The sequence below is a fragment of the Lepisosteus oculatus genome, chromosome 7, assembly GCF_040954835.1.
Source record: "Lepisosteus oculatus isolate fLepOcu1 chromosome 7, fLepOcu1.hap2, whole genome shotgun sequence".
NCBI classification, from domain to species: domain Eukaryota; kingdom Metazoa; phylum Chordata; class Actinopteri; order Semionotiformes; family Lepisosteidae; genus Lepisosteus; species Lepisosteus oculatus.
In genome coordinates, this window is record NC_090702.1 from 27,377,301 (window position 1) to 27,387,481 (window position 10,181).

Below are 10,181 nucleotides of genomic sequence, written 5' to 3' on the forward strand. Positions count from 1 at the left end.
TCTTAACAATATAGCTAAGTGTTTCTGAATAACAGAGTTGAATAATTCAGTTACAGAAATACATTATTTTTCCTTCCCTTATATTCCAAGCAAATGTTATAATGATAACTTTCAAAGCAAAGCTGCTGAGAGCCACAGGAGCATTTGTGTTGCTTTAAGTGAATGGATTTAGATTTGTCACTGTAGTAGAGATCATCTACAGATTTAACTAACAATGACAAACTCTACAAATACATCTTAAAACAGAGAGATGAATTCCCTCCAAATATACTGATTTTACAAGAAACATAGTCATATCTTAAACAGAAAAGATGACAATCAGTTAATTAATTTTACATAAAATATGCATATTAAATGTTAACATTTAAACAGTGAAATGTTTACTTGAAATGTCTGGCACTTTACAAATCTCCAAAAAAGTCCAAATACTGAAATAGAACAAAAGATAATGATTTATGTGAGAAAGAATTCTGTAAGGCCCTGGAGATAAAAAAAAACAACCTTCAAGTTGTTGTTACCAACATTTAATCCAGCCTTAACTCCTAGGGAAATTCAGTACACTGCTATGTATCTAAAGAAAAACATAAGTTTTAATTCCAAGCATTTTCATCTATATCCAGTACCTAATTCTGTATTTCTATAACTAGAACTGGAAGGTTGTAAGTAATATTCATATTCTATTTCTTTTTATATTCGCCATTAACAGAGATTATTTGATCTACCACTACACAGATTTCATCAATCATGTTTAAAGCATTCATTAATTCAAGAAGTGTGATTCAAACTCTGGTTTTTATGGGTCTATAGCACATTACACAAACTAATAAGCAATTTCTGAATATTTTTTAATTACAACAGGCTAAATATTTCTACAGACACATTAATCAAGGATGCATCAAGAAAAAAGTACAAAAAATCATTTTCACTATAGGTATAGAAATGAAGCACTGCCTGTAGTTGACCTTTATACAGTATATTGTAGTAGGTGGGTTGTGCGCATACTGCTCTAAACTCTGAACACAGCTGTGCTATGAAGTCACAAGGGTCAGCATTCTGCATCAGGCTTTGTTGAGGTGTGAAGCTACAGTATATAAATTACATAATGGTCTTCAAGGATTCTAATTGGTGATAAAACATTTTGGAGTAAATCCTTTAATCTTGAGAATTTACAACTCAATGTTGAAATGAGGGCTATGGGAATGAGGTGATTTCTGAAGAGTTCAAAAAACGCGGTGTAAGTTTTATTAGGTAAGGTAAATTAGGTAAGATCTTGGTATTATAATTGCAAATGTGTTATGCACATAGAATTGCTGAGAACATACAAGATGATTCTGTACATTCAATTCATTTTTAAGTAAAAAGCCCAGATAAAGGACAAAAAATAATATCCAAGACAATCCTTCAAAAGTGCTTCTATATGTTCAATACATTGTATTTATGCCATACAGTAAACATATCTCGTCAAGAAATCAATTTAAAATCACATGGGAAATTTCACTTGCAACTGTCCACTGCTGCTTAACGGGACTAACTGGAAAACTGCGAATCAATAAGAATATTTTGAATTATTTTGGTGACATGAAATTTTATGAAGAAGAATTAATGACAAAATAGCAAAAACGTAAACCCTATGTTAGAATGAGGATCAGCTTCATACAGATGACTTATCATCTATACGATATAAATGACCCTTAAGAGTAGCATCTAGATAATAAATGATGCACTGTATGCTCAAATTTCTGTCAAGTTTTGCATTTTAATAAATGGCTTATTTAAAATAAATCTAATCATTTTAATTTTATTGCTTTCTTAACTGACAATATTTTCGTTTCCAACACACCCAAGTTGGTCTTACAAAAATCAGAATATACTGTACAATTGGCTCAAACAATTTTCACAATAGTTATAGAAAACCTTGTCAATATACAGTAGGTACTTAATGATAATATGTAGTTTGTAGCTAACAAATGTGTTGCCTAGCAACTAGGATTTTCTTCACTGTCTCTTACTTGCAACAATAAGAGACTGTAAAACTTGGCAGTATGCAGAGACACTTTCTTCACATACATTAAATAAAAAATATTTGACCAGCATTATTTCCATCCTGACCTGTTTTGCCTAAATTTCTTATACAGACACATGGGTTATGAAAGAATTACACAGCAATAGATTATAACCTCTCTAAGATCACAGTCCTGTCTTTTAACATTTTACTTTTGTATGCAATTTTGGCACATTATATTCAAGGATTACCATGAATTAAAGGTTGAAAATCAAAACCAATGTAATAATAATTACTGAATATAAATTTACTATCATTTTTGAGTAAACTTATTTTTTAGAGTTATGAAGATAAAATACTTGTTATGACTGGTTAGAATACAGATCAATAACTGTAACTTTTACGGACTTTTGTAAATCTGGTTAAAACATATACTGTATATCATGCTAGAAAATGATAATACCAAACTTAAAAGCACATAAATATACAAATGAGCTGTGAAAGAAATTTAGTCTTTTAAAAGGATTTTTGAATTGCAATGTTTTATATTTGTATTTGTACATAAACAAAAACAAATGCATTCACACAACATACTTTTTCTCAATTTCAGGATATCTGCAGTGCTGCAAAGGCTTGAAACTTTGTTAAAATACTGTATGTAGATGATACATACAACATGATAAATGGGAACAAGGTTCCTGTTTTTGTCCTTATTTCTTTTTAATTGCTTACAGCATGCCATAGAGGGCAGTAAACAATGGTTTCTTAAAGAAACAAAACATTCACTGCAACAGCAACCTTGCCTTAAACTTCAGCAAATAAAATGGATAAGAAATTGTTTTGACCTGTCATATTCTATATATTACCAACAGGACATTCCAATCAAACTACAAAGTATTTTATTAAGTACAGTATTTAATTTTAAAATATCAGCTGTTTATTCTTGCCATTTGTGTGAATAGGTTGCTCATATTCCTGTTTCTCCAGTTGGAAATTGATGTTTTTTTATGGATTCAGTGGTTTCTCTATATCCCCAACAATGTTCCTAATGCAAATTTGTACATTTGCATTAATGATCTGGTCAGTTTTCGCAAAGATTTTACTGGGTTACTTGTTCCTCCACAATTTGGGGCTGTTTTGTTGCTTGCTTTGAAACACTAAAGAAACCTATCCAATACCCAGCAAAAAAAAACACCCACACAATGCTTCTTTTCCCCTCTTTTGTGAGAAATTTAATTACTGCTCTGTGTACAAGTACACTTAGAATACTCAATACAGTTTTAACAATGTGATCTAATGACAGCAAAATATACCTGCATCTCCTATCTACTGATGATAGCATGTAGTGTTTCATATGCATGAACTATAATACTGTATATATCAATATTTTGGAAAAGGCTGTGATTTAAAAAAACATTATTTTTTTATCAATATCCTATGAATTCTGCAATCTTCTAAGAATTCAGTCCTTTAGATCCACAATGTTCAACACACTGGTGCAAACATTTAAAATGCACAGAAAACTAAAGTCTCTGTATCATGTTATTTTTCCTCATTGAAGTCAAACTGGAAAACTTCAAACTTGAAGAAGGCTACAATATGAGAATAGAGGTACTGGGTAAAACACTGGGAATGATATATTTTGTAAAATGTTGCTAATTAAATGTATAGCTTTAATAACAAAACAAGAAAATGCATGCAATGTATACTGAATCACATGACAACTGTAAAATGTACTAGGAAACAAAATAATAGCATTTAAAAGCTTTTTTTAATGATACACTTTGCAGAGGGTTACTCTCATTCTTTGCACTTTCAACCATAGGAGGAAGCTTCCGTATGTGCCATTTGCAAAACAAAAGTACACACTTTTTTACACTAGCATCAATATCTGCATTACTGCCTTATAATATTTCCATTGCACTTCTTTTCTTGAAGGGCTTGAAGATCTCTAGTAAGAAACAAATTCCAGGTCGACCATTCCGTCAAAAAATGACCAACATCTTACATTATAATATCTCTGATTTAAACACCATTGTTATTTTTTTCAAAAGATTCAAACAAAGGGTACAAAGTTATACAGGGGTAAAAAATGTTACTCACACTAAATAGCTTGTGATAGTTGTATTGCTCTGCAATACACAGCAAATATAAGACCACTATGACTAAGTTAAACTAAAACACATAATAGACTAATCATTATTGAATTACAGCTACAATATATTGAAGACCAATAACATTATAGAATTAAACTATAATACAGAAAATTATAGTCCAATATATTTTATAGAACCTTATTACTGTAAGTATGAAATGGTATAAGTTATATTGTCCAGCACTATCTCTACCATATATTATATAGCCATTGCATTAGAACTACAATACGCCACCACAGACCACTATTATGAAAAGGTATTCACTAATGAATGCACAGCATATAGGGATCATAAAGTGTTTCACCAAACAAACAATCCTTGAAGAAGAGCTCTTTTGAGTCACTCTGAAATATAACCTGCGCCTCATGTCACAGGATATTGCGTCTATGACAATCAGGTTTGTTAAAACGTTGCTTATTGCACATCCAGAACTCCAGCCTTCATTCTTTTTTAATGTGCTGCAGACTGTAGACTTCAACCTCCATGACTGACTGGGTAATCACAAAAAAATATTACATATGAGTCATCTGGTTGGACACGATGCACTGCCTCTGCAATCTCCTAAAGTGACTGCGTTTTATTTTCACAGCACCACTCCTGAGTGCCCCATGCTTCTGCCAAAACCCTGCTTCGTGTAGTTTGCAGAGACACCTTCACCAGTGCATAATACTGTATGTTTCTGGTGCAAACAAATCTCCACATTACAGCAGTGTAACATTCCCATGCTACATCTTCCATTCCCAAGCAAATACGTACGGCGATAGTGTTGAAAAATGCAGTTAAAAAAACTGGTATGCACAATAATATAATGATTTATAAACACTTCACTGTGACGGCAGCCATAGTGCACCAGAACGCTCACCACACATCAGTTATCAGTGGTGAGTTATCAGGAGAGCAGAGTAATGAAGCCATTACTGGGGATTATTAAGAGGCCATGATAGGCAAGGGCCAATGGGAAATTTGGCCAGGACGCCGGGGTTACACCCCTATTCTTTACGAGAAACACCCTCGGATTTACGTCTTATCCAAAGGACGGCAGCTGTTTACAGTATAGTGTCCCCGTCACTATACTGGGGCATTAGGACCCACATGGACCGCAGGGTGAGCGCCCCCTGCTGGCCCCACTAACACCTCTTCCAGCAGCAACCTTAGTTTTTCCCAGGAGGTCTCTCATCCAGGTACTGACCAGGCTCACACCTGCTTAGTTTCAGTGGGCTGCCAGTTGTGAGTTGCAGGGTGATATGGCTGCTAGCCGTATAATGTACAGTAGTATTTCAGGTGGGTAGCTGCGTCAGCATGCGTAGGCTACAAAGGAACAAGTAATAGGTTTATTCCACGTTGAAAAAAAGAAAGAAAACACAATGTTTCGGCCGTGGAGCCTTCTTCAGGTACCACAGACAGTTGTATTACCAGTCTATTAACCTTCAGGATGTTGCAAAAAGTTACTTTATGATAAGAACAACCACAGCAAGCAAGATCATAGACACGGTCACAGTGTAATGCTGCTACAGCCTTACCAGTGAAATAATAGAAAGTTCTACAGCAGAGGTCATAATCCAATAAATATTTTCTGTAACTGAATTGTGTATCTGAAGGAATACATATCTCCTACATTTAATTTATTAGTATATTTTAAGAATTACAGCTGTGAGAAAAAAAAATGTGAACCCCATGGAACCATCTGTATTCCTGCATTAATTGCTTGTAAAGTGTGATCTGGTCTTAATCTAAAGCATAATAATATATAAATACAATCTGATTAAACTAATAACACACAGAGGATTGTTCCTCTTTTTCTACTCTATATTGAACGCATAGTTTAAACATTCATTGTCTGTGCTGAGAAAGTATGTGAGCCCTTAAAGTTAATAACTGGTGGAACCTCCTTCAGCAACAATGACCTCAACCAAACATTTCCTGTAGCTGCTGACCTGTCTTGCACATTGGTTAAAGATTCACATACTTTTTCCAGCATAGACAGTGAATGTTTAAACAATGTGCTCCATATAGGCATGAAAAAGTACAATTGTTTGTGTGTTATTTGCTTAATGAGATTGTGATCTCTTATTATGACAAAGATGAAAATCAGATCATGCATTTGCATCAAGCTTAGGTTGATTACAAAATAAATGAATAAATGAACAAAATGAGAATTTTAAACTTTTGTAGAGACTCATGATTCTGTTAATTAAAGAATGTTGAACTACAGTAGGATAAAAGAAACCATCAAAACAAATAGTAGGCGATTTCTGACATAAAATCTCACACATTAGGTTTTTGGATCCTTGAGAGCTACAGTACAGTATGTCAGTAATCAGTGTAGAAAAAAAACACAAAATTTCCTCTCAGCTGAATTTGTCTCTGGTTACAGACAAATATTACGTGCCTTTGTCTCTTGCTGAGGTTGACGAGAATAATAAAGGGAGTGGAAGCCACAGAATTTTCAAAGAAAAAAAAAGACCTATTGCCTCAATGAGTGTAAAATAAGAAACAGCGCCTCAATAGTAAATAGAGAACAATGAAGGCATGATGCATATAAAAAACAGAAAATAGTGACGCCTTTTTAAGCACAAAGCATTTCCTTGGACAGCATCATAGGTTTCCTACTAGTTGTTGTGGTCAAATAATGTCTTGTTCAGGATAATATTGTTTAATATTGATAAAAATAATATACAGTACTGTAGCTGGTTAGTTCTCTAGCAAGTACAGTAATCTAGCTTTAAGATATCTGGGGAGAGGGGAGGTGACCACCTGGCATATGTTTTTCCTGTACAGAATTGTGAAGAATACTGTACTCATGGCTGTAAAACCATATTTGCCAATTAATATAATGTAAATTTAATCTAGAATTTTAATTAGCACATATTTTTGTATTTACAAAATTCCCTGAATGATATTAATCTATAGAAAGGTACAGCAACTCATGCATTTAGTGTTGTTTAGCAGATTGATCAATCTTGGACTTCCATATGCGCTGAAGAAAGAAAATAGGAATACATTTAATGGAATTTAGTTTTCAGAAAAATAACAGAAACGTCAAATATTATACCTGTATCATTTGGTTTAAAAGAACCTGAAGCTTTTAGAAGCTGAAATGGATGAAACAGCCACATAATAAGACTGAGTTTACCTACAGTATACACCACTTCAAAACTAAAACAAGGTAATCATCATTGTTAATTGTATTAGGTAAGGAGAGATCTGTTACAATTTATATTTGAATTATTTCTCAAAAATGAAGAGCTACAGAAGTTGTTGTACCTTATGTTTTGTTTGTTTACATAACTATTTAATCCTTACAATACATGTATTTAAAGACAACCTTGTTAATACTTGTAAGTTGTTTTTGAACAGAGGTATTACATAATAACTGTTTAAGTCACTGATCTCCTAACCGTAGCGATCTAACATTAACTACGGTAAGAAATGGTAGATTCTGATTGTTCTAAAGAAAAAAAGGGTGCTGTACTTATCTGGTGTACATGTAACTGCTAAAGCAAAACTACCTCAACCAGTATGACAGTTCATATCAATATCACTGTATATCTCCACAGAACAATAACAAATATTGAAGAAACACATTCATCAGTTTCATTATTCAATGTATTGACATCATCCTTCATTCATCACTAAAATTGTTTTTCACTTGTATCTCTTAAATATTTGGAAGAATGGCTTTCAACAAGTATACAAACATACTTTATCAAATATATATATATATATTTTCAATTCTGTTTTCACCTTACATTTTTTCTTTTTTACTACAGACCAGTATCTGAAATCAATGTGTGAGGTGGGTAATATGACAATTAAAAAGACGTTTCATGTTGTATAACATTTCAAATTCTTTGGTAGCTCAGAAATATTTGTGTAAACCCACATGAAAATGGTTAAGGCTGACTTTTTCCTAACACGTTCTACACTCATTTACTCTGACAATCTTATTTACTTTGACTCCTTTGGGATAATATTATAAAATAATCTGAAAGAACCAGCACCCTTTACATCAACATAAAGACCATTATAAATGAAATACAGAACAGACAAAAGACTAAACAAAAAAAAATGGAAAACAAAAAACCCTCCCAATGCCTGCCCCTATAAAGAATTTCATCTATTTTAATCATTGACGGAGTTGTTTTCTATTGTTTTGTTAAGCGGTGTATTTGGTAGACAGAGAAAGGCACAGGAGAATAAAGCAGAAACAAGGTCTGTCTAAAAGTGAGGATCTCCTTTCTTCTTCAGTAGCTTTCCCGTATGCTCCCATTTAGCCCAGCTTAGCATGAGAGATGGGTGGACCCTGGATTTCTGCCAAAGAGCAGTGAAAACTCCAGCCTCGGTGCATCATGAATTTATCATTTGCTTTGAAGCTGGTAGAAAGTGGCTGTTACACTGTCTCATAGAAGATGACGTTTCTGGCGAACAGCATTTTGCTAAGTAACCGATCAGTGAGTTTCACTCACAAATTACCCTCTAAATGGGTCCACCTGTAAAAGAGACAAACCTTTGGAATTTCAACAAGTGCACCGAACTGTCCACCCATCACACAGATTCCATCATATTCCCCAATTATCGGATCGTTGCAACGCATTAAACCCGTTCATTTATTAACATCTGCCAACATACATAGATATTTGAATTAAACCAGACACTTAAATATGCAATTTAGACTACTTAATGGTTGTTACAATTAAGCATAAAATAGAAAATAAAAGTATGTTTATAGCAGGTTAAGCAATTTTCTTAGCTCCAATCACAAGGATTTCCCTCTTCACAAAGCTTGAACCATGTTCTTAACGCACATCATCTGTGTTACCCGAATTTTCCAGTCACCGCAGTGATATTATATTATACGCACATGCATATTCCTTAACTGTCAGTTTTCATTCTGGGCAATTGTCCATCACTGAGTAATAACTTCCTTGGCTTTTGTTAATTTCATTGACATATTCGCATCATGAAAAGAAAGGCGCAGAAGTGCTTCCAAGAGCAAGCAACGCAATTTTGAACATGCTGCCTTTTCACGCTTTATTTCTTGTCGTCGCGTAGGTACCATTATTAAATTGTATTACCTGTTCCAAGAACCCGTTGCTCCAGTGAGTCTTAAAACGCAAGTGCAACTCCCTAATATTGGTGAACAAGCACACGGCAACGGCTTTATTCTTCTCCGCTTGGGTACCCAACAAAGCATGATGGGAGCCTGTGTATTGCCTTCATTCCGCAGTTCTCTTTAAATTTCATTGGCCGAATCGTTACTGAAATTAAAAAGGGTCCCTCCTTTTACTCATGAGCTGCTTTCCAATAGAACATAAATATTTTAACAGAACAGCTGCTTCGAACTCTCAAATGTCACATACGCAGCTACACACATAGCTATAAGAAGATGGGTTTTATTACTTACAGGAGTACAGTTGCTGGCTCAAAAGGTGACATTAATAAAGTTATGTGAAGAGATGTATAAAATAATTTGATATTTCTTTGCGGTAATTTATTAGGTTTAGATGCGTATTATAAGGCATTTCTTTCATCTCACTTCATGGTCATAGTGTTAGAAGAAAAACGTATGTCATTCCATTATATTATATTACGTTGATGATTTTTTATTTTTTCCTTTAACCTGCATCTTAATAATATTAATCTAAACAAATACAACGTGTGTTTTTGTACGTTGTTACTATTAATATAAATACCTATGGCTGTTTCATAGACGTTTTAATTTCGTACTTCTATTACTTTTGCATCGTCCAGTCAATTATCAGAAAAGCGGACAAAACTAGTTCTTTACCATGCACGTCTTGGTTTTTGCATTAACATTGACAGCTCAGACTGTTTCCTTACAATTAATTCGACAATATAAATGTTATATTATATACATAATAAAAATATAAATGGGTTGCATAAACGTAGTTAAAACCTTAAAAGAAACTATAGGGACTTTTATTTAATTTGAAATCAGAAAAAAATATACATTTACTTTGTTCGGAAGGCGTTCTTCTGACAAAGATTATATATTTAATTCA

The 10,181-nt window shown here is 33.6% G+C and overlaps 1 protein-coding gene across 2 annotated transcripts in view; it reads right to left on the reverse strand.

Moving 5' to 3' along the window:
* Nucleotides 1-9,490, reverse strand: part of syn3 (synapsin III) — a 165,744-nt gene extending 156,254 nt beyond the window's left edge. The window contains exon 1 of one of the 2 annotated variants that reach the window (XM_015352966.2): nt 9,234-9,488. The gene's annotated coding sequence lies outside the window, so the exon portion shown is untranslated. Of the gene's footprint in view, nt 1-9,233 lie in introns of both variants that reach the window. The other variant, XM_015352967.2, reaches the window with a different exon arrangement.
* Between the last annotated feature and the right edge of the window lie 691 nt (nt 9,491-10,181).